We start from the raw sequence: 10,265 nt of genomic DNA on the forward strand, positions 1-10,265 counted from the left end.
GACGGGGGGAATGGAACCAAGTTGGAAAACACTCTTCAGGATATTATGCAGGAGAACTTCCCCAACCTAGCAAGGCAGGCCAACATTCAAATTCAGGAAATACAGAGAACACCACAAAGATACTCCTCAAGAAGAGCAACTCCAAACACATAATTGTCAGATGCACCAAAGTTGAAACGAAGGAAAAAATGTTAAGGGAAGCCAGAGAGAAAGGTCAGGTTACCCACAAAGGGAAGCCCATCAGACTAACAGTGGCTCTCTCAGCAGAAACTCTACAAGCCAGGAGACAGTGGGGGCCAATATTCAACATTCTTAAAGAAAAATTTTTCAACCCAGAATTTCATATCCAGCCAAACTAAACTTCATAAGTGAAGGAGAAATAAAATCCTTTACAGACAAGCAAATGCTGAGAGATTTTGTCACCACCAGGCCTGCCTTAGAAGAACTCCTGAAGGAAGCCCTAAACATGAAAAGGAACAACCAGTACCAGCCAATGCAAACACATGCCAAATTGTAAAGACCATCGATGCTAAGAAGAAACTGCATTAACTAATGAGCAAAGTAACCAGCTGACATCATAATGACAGGATCACATTCACACATAACAATATTAACCTTAAATGTAAATGGGCTAAATGCTCCAATTAAAAGACAGACTGGCAAATTGGATAAAGAGTCAAGACCCATCAGTGTGCCGTATTCAGGAGACCCATCTCACATGCGGAGACACACATAGGCTCAAAATAAAGGGATGGAAGAAGATATACCAAGCAAATGGAAAAAAAAAAATAAAGCAGAAGTTGCAATCCTAGTCTCTGATAAAACAGACTTTAAACCAACAAAGATCAAAAGAGACAGGGCCATTACATAATGGTAAAGGGAACAATTCAACAAGAAGAGCTAATTATCCTAAATATATATGCACCCAATAGAGGAGCACCCAGATTCATAAAGCAAATCCTCAGAGACCCACAAAGAGACTTAGACTCCCACACAATAATAATGGGAGACTTTAACACCCCACTGTCAACTTTAGACAGATCAACAAGACAGAAAGTTAAAAAGGATATCCAGGAATTGAACTCAGCTCTGCAACAAGCAGACCTAATAGACATCTACAGAATTCTCCACCCCAAATCAACAGAATATACATTCTTCTCACCACCACATCACACTTATTCCAAAATTGACCACATAGTTGGAAGTAAAGCACTCCTCAGCAAATGTAAAAGAACAGAAATTGTAATAAGCTGTCTCTCAGACCACAGTGCAATCAAACTACAACTCAGGATTAAGAAATTCACTCAAAACCGCTCAACTACTTGGAAACTGATCAACCTACTCCTGAATGACTACTGGGTACATAACAAAATGAAGGCAGAAATAAAGATGTTCTTTGAAACCAATGCGAAAAAAGACACAACATACCAGAATCTCTGGGACACATTTAAAGCAGTGTGTAGAGGGAAATTTATAGCACTAAATGCCCACAAGAGAAAGAAGGAAAGATCTAAAATTGACACCCTAACATCAGAATTAAAAGAACTAGAGAAGCAAGAGCAAACACATTCAAAAGCTAGCAGAAGGCAAGAATTAACTAAGATCAGAGTAGAACTGAAGGAGATAGAGACACAAAAAACCCTCCAAAAAAACCCATGAATCCAGGAGCTGGTTTTTTGAAAAGATCAACAAAATTGATACACCACTAGCAAGACTAATAAAGAAGAAAAGAGAGAAGAATCAAACAGACGCAATAAAAAATGATAAAGGGGCTATCACCACTGATCCCACAGAAATACAAACTACCATCAGAGAATACTATAAACACCTCTATGCAAATAAACTAGAAAATCTAGAAGAAATGGATAAATTCCCGAACACATACACCCTCCCAAGACTAAACCAGGAATAAGTTGAATCCTTGAATAGACCAATAACAGGCTCTGAAAGTGAGGCAATAATTAATAGCCTACCAACCAAAAAAAGTCTAGGACCAGACAGATTCACAGTCGAATTCTACCAGAGGTAAAAAAAAAGGAGCTGTTACCATTTCTTCTGAAACTATTACAATAAATAGAAAAAGAGGGAATCCTCCCTAACTCATTTTATGAGGCCAGCATCATCCTGATAGCAAAGCCTGGCAGAGACACAACAAAAAAAGAGAATTTTAGACCAATATCCCTGATGAACATGGATGCAAAAATCCTCAATAAAATACTGGCAAACCAAATCAAGCAGCACATCAAAAAGCTTATCCACCATGATCAAGTTGGCCTCATCCCTGGGATGCAAGGCTGGTTCAAAATATGCAAATCAATAAACAGAATCCATCCTATAAACAGAATCAAAGACAAAAACCACATGATTATCTCAAAAGATGCAGAAAAGGCCTTCGATAAAATTCAACAGCCCTTCTTGCTAAAATCTCTCAATAAACTAGGTATTGATGGATCATTTCTCAAAATGATAAGAGCTATTTATGACAAACGCACAGCCAATATCATACTGAATGGGCAAAAAGTAGAAGCATTCCCTTTGAAAACTGGCACAAGACAGGGATGCCCTCTCTCACCACTTCTAGTCAACATAGTGTTGGAAGTTCTGGCTAGGGCAATCAGGCAGGAGAAAGAAATAAAGGGTATTCAATTAGGAACAGAGGAAGTCATATTGTCCTGGTTTGCAGATGGCATGATTGTATATTTAGAAAACCCCATTGTCTAGCCCAAAATCTCCTTAAGCTGATAAGCAACTTCAGCAAAGTCTCAGGATACAAAATCATTGTGCAAAAATCACAAGCATTCCTATACACCAATAACAGACAAACAGACAGCCAAATCGTGAGTGAACTTCCATTCACAATTGCTTCAAAGAGAATAAAATACCGAGGAATCCAACTTACAAGGGATGTGAAGGACCTCTTCAAGGAGAACTACAAACCACTGCTCAAGGAAATAAGAGAGGACACAAACAAATGGAAGAACATGTCATGCTCATGGATAGGAAGAATCAATATCGTGAAAATGGCCATACTGCCCAAGGTAATGTACAAATTCAATGCCATCCCCATCAAGCTACCAATGACTTTCTTCACAGATTTGGAAAAAAACTACTTTAAAGTTCATATGGAACCCAAAAAGAGCCCACATTGCCAAGACAATCCTAAACCAGAAGAACAAAGTTGGAGGCATCATGCTACCTGAGTTCAAACTATACTACAAGGCTACAGTAACCAAAACAGCATGGTACTGGTACCAAAAGAGATATAAACCAATGGAACAGAAGCGAGCCCTCAGAAATAACACCACACATCTACAACCATCTGTTCTTTGACAAACCTGACAAAAACAAGAAATGGGGAAAGGATTCCCTATTTAATAAATAGTGCTGGGAAAATTGGCTAGCCATATGTAGAAAGCTGAAACTGGATCCCTTCCTTATACTGTATACAAAAATTAATTCAAGTTGGATTAAAGACTTAAATGTTAGACCTAAAACCATAAAAACCCTAGAAGAAAGCCTAGGCAATATACCATTTAGGACATAGGCATAGGCAAGGACTTCATGACTAAAACACCAAAAGCAATGACAACAAATCCAAAATTGACAAATGGGATCTAATTAAACTAAAGAGCTTCTGCACAGCAAAAGAAACTACCATGAAAGTGGACAGGCAACCTACAGAATGGGAGAATATTTTTACAATCTACCCATCTGACAAAGGGCTAATATCCAGAATCCACGAAGAACTTAAACAAATTTACAAGAAAAAATCAAACAACCCCATCAAAAAGTGGGTGGAGGATAGGAACAGACACTTCTCAAAAGAAGACATTCATACAGCCAACAGACACATGAAAAAACGCTCATCATCACTGGCCGTCAGAGAAACGCAAATCAAAACCACAATGAGATGTCATCTTACACCAGTTAGAATGGCAATCACTAAAAAGTCAGGAAACAACAGGTGCTGGAGAGCATGTGGAGAAATACGAACACTTTTACACTGTTGGTGGGACTGTAAACTAGTTCAACCATTGTGGAAGACAGTGTGGCAATTCCTCAAGGATCTAGAACTAGAAATACCATATGACCCAGCCATCCCGTTACTGGGTATATACTGAAAGGGTTATAAATAATGCTGCTATAAAGACACATGAACATGTATGTTTATTGTGGCACTATTCACAATAGCAAAGACTTGGAACCAACCCAAATGTCCATCAATGATAAACTGGATTAAGAAAATGTGGCACACATACACCATGGAATACTATGCAGCCATAAAAAAGGATGAGTTCATGTCCTTTGTAGGGACATGGATGCAGCTGGAAACCATCATTCTGAGCAACCTATCGCAAGGACAGAAAACCAAACACTGCATGTTCTCACTCATAGGTGGGAGTTGAGCAATGAGAACACTTGGACACAGGGTGGGGAACATTACACACTGGGGCCTGTTGTGGGGTGGGAGGAGGGGGGAGGGATAGCATTAGGAGATATACCTAATGTAAATGATGAGTTAATGGGTGCAGCACACCAACATAGCACTTGTATACATATGTAACAAGCCTGTACGTTGTGCACATGTACCCTAGAACTTAAAGTATAATAATAATTAAAAAAAGAATGAATTGAAGCCATCTAGACAAAGAGAGGGGAGGAAGACATTCTAGGCAGAAAAAAGAACTTGTGCAAAACCACTCAGTTAGAGGATGGTATCTATTCATTCAAGGAATCACTAGTTCAATGTGCTGGTGCAGAGAGAGTAAGGAAAGGACGCTCAAATGAGGATATAGAGTTAGGAAGTGGGGTGGATAGTTCAGTCTTTAAAGCCTTATTGAGGATACTGGACTTTACCCAACAGTAGGGAGAAGTCAGCAGCAGCTTTTAAGAAGCGTAATAAAATAATCAGATGTGGTTTTGATCCATTACTCTAACTCCAAAGTAGAGAGTGGATTGGAGAAGAGCACAAGTAGGTTGGAGAAAGTGTAGTGAGGTTATCGGAATAGCCTAGGCAAGTGCTTTTGATAGATTGGACTAGGGCTGTAACCATGGGGATGTAGAGAAGCAGAATGATTTCAGTGTTATTAAAGAGGCAAAATTGATGGACTTGGTGATTGCTTGTGGGGAATAAGGGAGAAGAAGGAATCAAGTGGGCTCTAAGATTTCTAGATTGAGCCACCGTATATAGATGATTGTGCTATTTTCAGGGGTGAATTGATTTTTATATTACTGATTAATATTTAGAGTTATATGGATCCTTTATTTAATGTGCTCAAGAAGTATATAATAAGAATAAAAGTCATGTTATTTCAAAACTAGGATATCAAACTTATAAAATTCATGTTTAAAATAATTTGTGGAATTCTAAAGAAATACAAATTGTAAAAATATAAATGTCATAATGATGAAGAGACATAACAGACTAGGACACCTGCAGTAATAATTACTCGTACTGCTATCAAATTCTGCCTATGGTTGTTGCTTAAAGGAAGCTTTTGCCCTTTCCTCTCTGTTTTTCTGATCTTAGTAAGATTCACACCCTCCTGCATTTTACATATGTAATGCTTTAGAAATTAAAAATAGAATCTGGAAGCTGCAGAAATTCTAATTGAACATTTTAATAACTTCTTTTCTTTGGATTAATCAACTTTCTAAAGCATGAGCTATTTTTAGCATCAGTTACACTTCTACCTTTGTGCCCAATTCTAATTCTCTTCACATCACAGAGGATCTCTTTACAGCACTCACTTTGAAATCAATCAGCGCTTTCAGGAGTTATGTAGTGGAGGATGAGAATTGGGTCATGGCAGACATTCTCCCTCACATAAGGCTGAATTCTTTCACTTTCAGGTGCAAAGACAGGGTTAGATAATTACAAGTTAAAGAGCAAAAAGAAGACCATTAGAGTTCAACCCCTCCCCCGACCCCCCAAAAAAAACTTACCTTGGTAATGCTATTTCGGATTGGTCACATTGTTGTTCTGTTTCCAGAATTTTAACTTCACCAAGAAACAAATTACACTGAATAAATTTGCTATTAAAAAAAATTCCTGGTCTGAAAAATGGGAAGCAGTATCTAATGAAACCTACTCACACCCTACTTAACACCCAGATTCCTGGGAAGATCCTGAAAAGACCAGCAGGCAGCCTACTGCCTGATAGATAATCTACTGACAGGAACTTTAGAAATTTGTGTTAATTGTATGTTTGATGGAATTTGGAGTAAGGTAACAACAGTGATTTGCCCTCCCCCTTCCTTTTTAAGAGGAAGAGAGTAAACACACTACCTGAAAGAAGGTTACAAGATCTTTCATCCTTCCCCCACTGCTGATCTGTTCATTAGAGTTTCAGGTTCTATATTCTATTAGTCCATTTGTGTTGCTATAAAGGAGTACCTGAGACTGGGTAATTTATAGGGGAAAAAGTTATTCGGCTCATGATTCTGATTGGCTGGAAGAATAGTCATTTGGTGAGGGCCTCAGGCTGCTTCCACTCATGGTGGAAGGAGAAGGGGGTCTGGCAGGTGTGGAAATCATGGAGATGCCAGGCTCTTCTTAACAACCAGCTCCCCTGGGAACTGAAAGAGTGGGAACTCACTCACCTCCCCATCCAGGGAGGGTATTTATCTCTTCACAAGGGATCCACCCCCATGACCCAAGCACCTCCCATTAGGCTCCACCTCCAACATTGGGGATCAAATTTCAACATGAGATTTGGAGGAGACAAACATACAGACTATAATGTATATCGACCAGAAAAGAAGAAAATCATGTCTTTTCTTCATTCATGTTGATTTTGAAGTCAGAAGCTACTCTTTTAGCCTTTCTCCCCACTCCCATTATTCAAATAAAGTGAGGTAGATGGGATCAGAGTAGACCAGAGCAATAAATAATTCAGGGGAAGGGCTAGGCATGGTGGCTCACACCTGTAATCTCATCATTTTGGGATGCCCACATGAGCAAATCCCTTGAGCTCAGGAGTTTGAGACCAGCCTGGTCAACATGGTGAAATCCTGTCTCTACCAAAAATACAAAAATTAACCAGGCGTGATGGCATAAGTCTGTCATCCCAGCTACTTGGGAGGCTGAGGTAGGAGAATAACTTGAACCTGGGAGGTGGAGGTTGCAGTGAGCCAGCCAGGATGGTGCCACTGCACTCCAGATTGGGCAACTCTGTCTAAAAGAAAAAGGGGGGGGGGGGCACTACAATCCGAGAGGAAAGAATTCTGAATGAATTCTTAAGGAAAAACACACCAGAAAGAATGCCTTCCACTACAAGAGAAAGAAAAGTTATTTTGATTTTCCAAAGTATATAAACTAATATAAGGATAGAAGTTTTGACTATCTGAAATAAAGCTTGAAGCAAGAAAATGTAATGTTGGACTGGAAAGTCAGTAGAGGAAGAGTCCATTACTGATTCTCTTCACTACACACATCTTCTCTTTTGGTAGCACAGAAGAGAGATAATAAAACTCCTTTATGGTTTAGAGGAAAGGGTTTAAAGACTGGAAGAGGAGAGTAAGAAGGTTCCCATGTGGACAGGGAGTGGGATCCTGCCTTTGTCCCTCCCAAGGTCAAAATTGAGGTTGTGCTTATTGTATATCTGCAAATAAGTCTGAGAATTGAAGAGCAGGAGTGCCCTACTTCTTATCTGGACTGTTGAGAAGGGGAACTTATGCATAGCATTGCAATCATAATGCAAGAAACATGCATGCAAGGGCAGTTATAGTCAGAGAGAGAGAGAGAGAGAGACAGAGAGACAGAGAGACTCTCACCCCTATCCATTACCATTGTAAGGTATCAGTTGCCAGTGGTGAATCCATATGGGTCTTCAGCAATCTCAGTTCTTGCCTCCTCAGAAGAAAGAATTCAACTGAGTGACATAAGGCACAAAAAGAGACCAAGGCAAGTTTCAGAGCAGAATTGTAAGTTTATTTAAAAGGCTTTAGAGAAGAAAAGAATGGAAAGAGAAGTATACTTGGAAGAAACCCAAGTGGACACCAAGGTCAAGTAGATGTTTAACCTTCATCTTAGGTTAAACTTTCCCATGATTCTTTCCCATGATTCTTCCTTTAGGGTGGGCTGCCTGCATGCCCAGTGCCCCTGTTACCCTCAGGAAGTGAGTATGTACAGTGTGTTTAGGAAGTTGTATGAATGCCCATCTGGCTTTCTTCCTTTTTCCAGTAGACTGCCGCAGGAAAGTCATACTCCACCATTGTGTCTCTTAATGTGCATGCCCAGGAAGTCGCTTCTTCCTGTCATCTGCATTCAATTATGACTTTAGTGCAATAGGTGTGGACCATCAGGAAATGGCCTCTCCCTAGCACCAGCTGCTAATTTATCACTGTTAGAGAGGCAAGATGATAATTACTGAACCATCACCCGGCATTCCTAGTAGGTGGGAGAGCCCTCTTCTGCCCCACTCATGCCTATCTAATTAACTGTAAAATATCCATCTGCTCTCATAGGCCAAGAGCAGTATGGATGAGCAACTAAACGATATCCATGTTCCCTTTAAATTGATGCACAGGAAGGCTGAGAAAGTACAGGTGGCACTGGGGTCCAGAAGGAAAGTTAATTTTTTCCTCAACCTTCATAAATTCTTAGTTGGGGTGGCCCTGTGTGACTAAAGACAAATTAACAAAGAAAAGCAGAAGTTTATTAACATGCTCGTTTCATGTATACAAGGAGATACCCAGGGAATGAGTAATTTTCAAAGAGGGAGCTTTGATTTCCAGCTTATATATTATCTTCAGTAAAGAATGGCACATTCTTAGGGAAGTGACAAGACAAAGGTAAAGGACTTTGAGTCTTTAGGAATAGCAACTTGAGGGAAGAAAAATAACTGGCAGATAAAGGTTGGTGAGTAGAGTTTTTTCATGTAGATTCTTCTGGTGCCATCTCCAGGCCAATGCAGGTCTAAAGTTTGCTTTAGTGGTTAACTTTTGTCTACCTGGTAGAAAAGGGGATGGAGTATCCTTTGTCCTTGTAAATCTATGTTCTACTTTTAGGAAAATGGAGAAAGGGCAGAGAGATTTCCTGTATCTGCTTTTTCTTATTTGCCTTCAGATTTTTGAGGTGAAGATATTAATCTTATGCAAAAGAGACATGTTTTTGGGTGGCACAGTCTCATCTCCCACGTTGGACAGGCCTTAGAGCTGGGATGAGGAATATGTGGCGTGAACTGTATTGTCCTGGCAATCGAGAGCACGGCAGTACCATGGGTGGTACATGCAGTAGAGGGCAGAGGGAATGGATGTTGATAATCCAAGGCCAAGATGGATTATATATCTTGCTGAATGCCTCACAGGACAGAAAATGGCCGTGGATAGATATCAACTTTCCCTTGCGACCCTAATCATACATAAGCACTTTCTCCCTTAGGGAGAAGAGAGGAGCAAATACTCTTGAATTAAATGAATTAAAATTCTGTTTTAAATTCAGTGAAGATTATTTAATATGAACCAGCAAGACTAAGAACTCTGTCTTCACTAATAGCAAAAAGGAGGTTTGGAGAGACTACATTTAGTTCAATTAACGAGATATAGAAAGGAAGTTCCATTTTTACACACCTGAGTGCAGCACAAGCTTCCCACCACCACCATCAACAACGAAGGAGACTAAATGACTTTGTAAGTACCTTATTCCCTTTAAATATTTAATTCCTTTATTAGAAAAGTGGTTCTTGTTTCCTACATCTGAAACCTGAATAACAGATATGCAGTGCCGTGTGCAGGCAGGGATTGTAGCCAATGAACCTTTCTAGATGGAAATCTGGGATTGGTTATCTAATCAAGTTTGGGTTTAAGGCAGTGAGGACCAGTTACCATTGGAAAGTGGAATACTGGTAACACATAGCACGTTATGATAAAGTAGTTCCTGAATTATCACTTTGGTCTAGAATGAAGCGTTTGCAGAAGGCAAGCCTTGGTGGATAAAGTGGCTACTGCAATAGTATACTAATGGTAATATGTATATATTTTAAAAGAGTAAATTTTATGGAATATGAATTATATATCAATAAAGCTATCATTAAAGAAAGAAGCTCCTGTAAAGTTACTGAGAAATACAATTTTTGCATCATCAACTAAATTCATGGATAGATGTCATGAGCACATCTTTATGAAGTGATCACACAGTTTGGAAGGTTACTAAATGATAAAATTACAGAATATGAAAAATTACTTTATCATACAGTGGTTTCTGGAAGGCATTTTTTCAATATAAATGCATTTTATTGAAGAGTGAGGACCTGAAAAAGACT

This window comes from Macaca mulatta, chromosome 11, assembly GCF_049350105.2.
Source record: "Macaca mulatta isolate MMU2019108-1 chromosome 11, T2T-MMU8v2.0, whole genome shotgun sequence".
NCBI classification, from domain to species: domain Eukaryota; kingdom Metazoa; phylum Chordata; class Mammalia; order Primates; family Cercopithecidae; genus Macaca; species Macaca mulatta.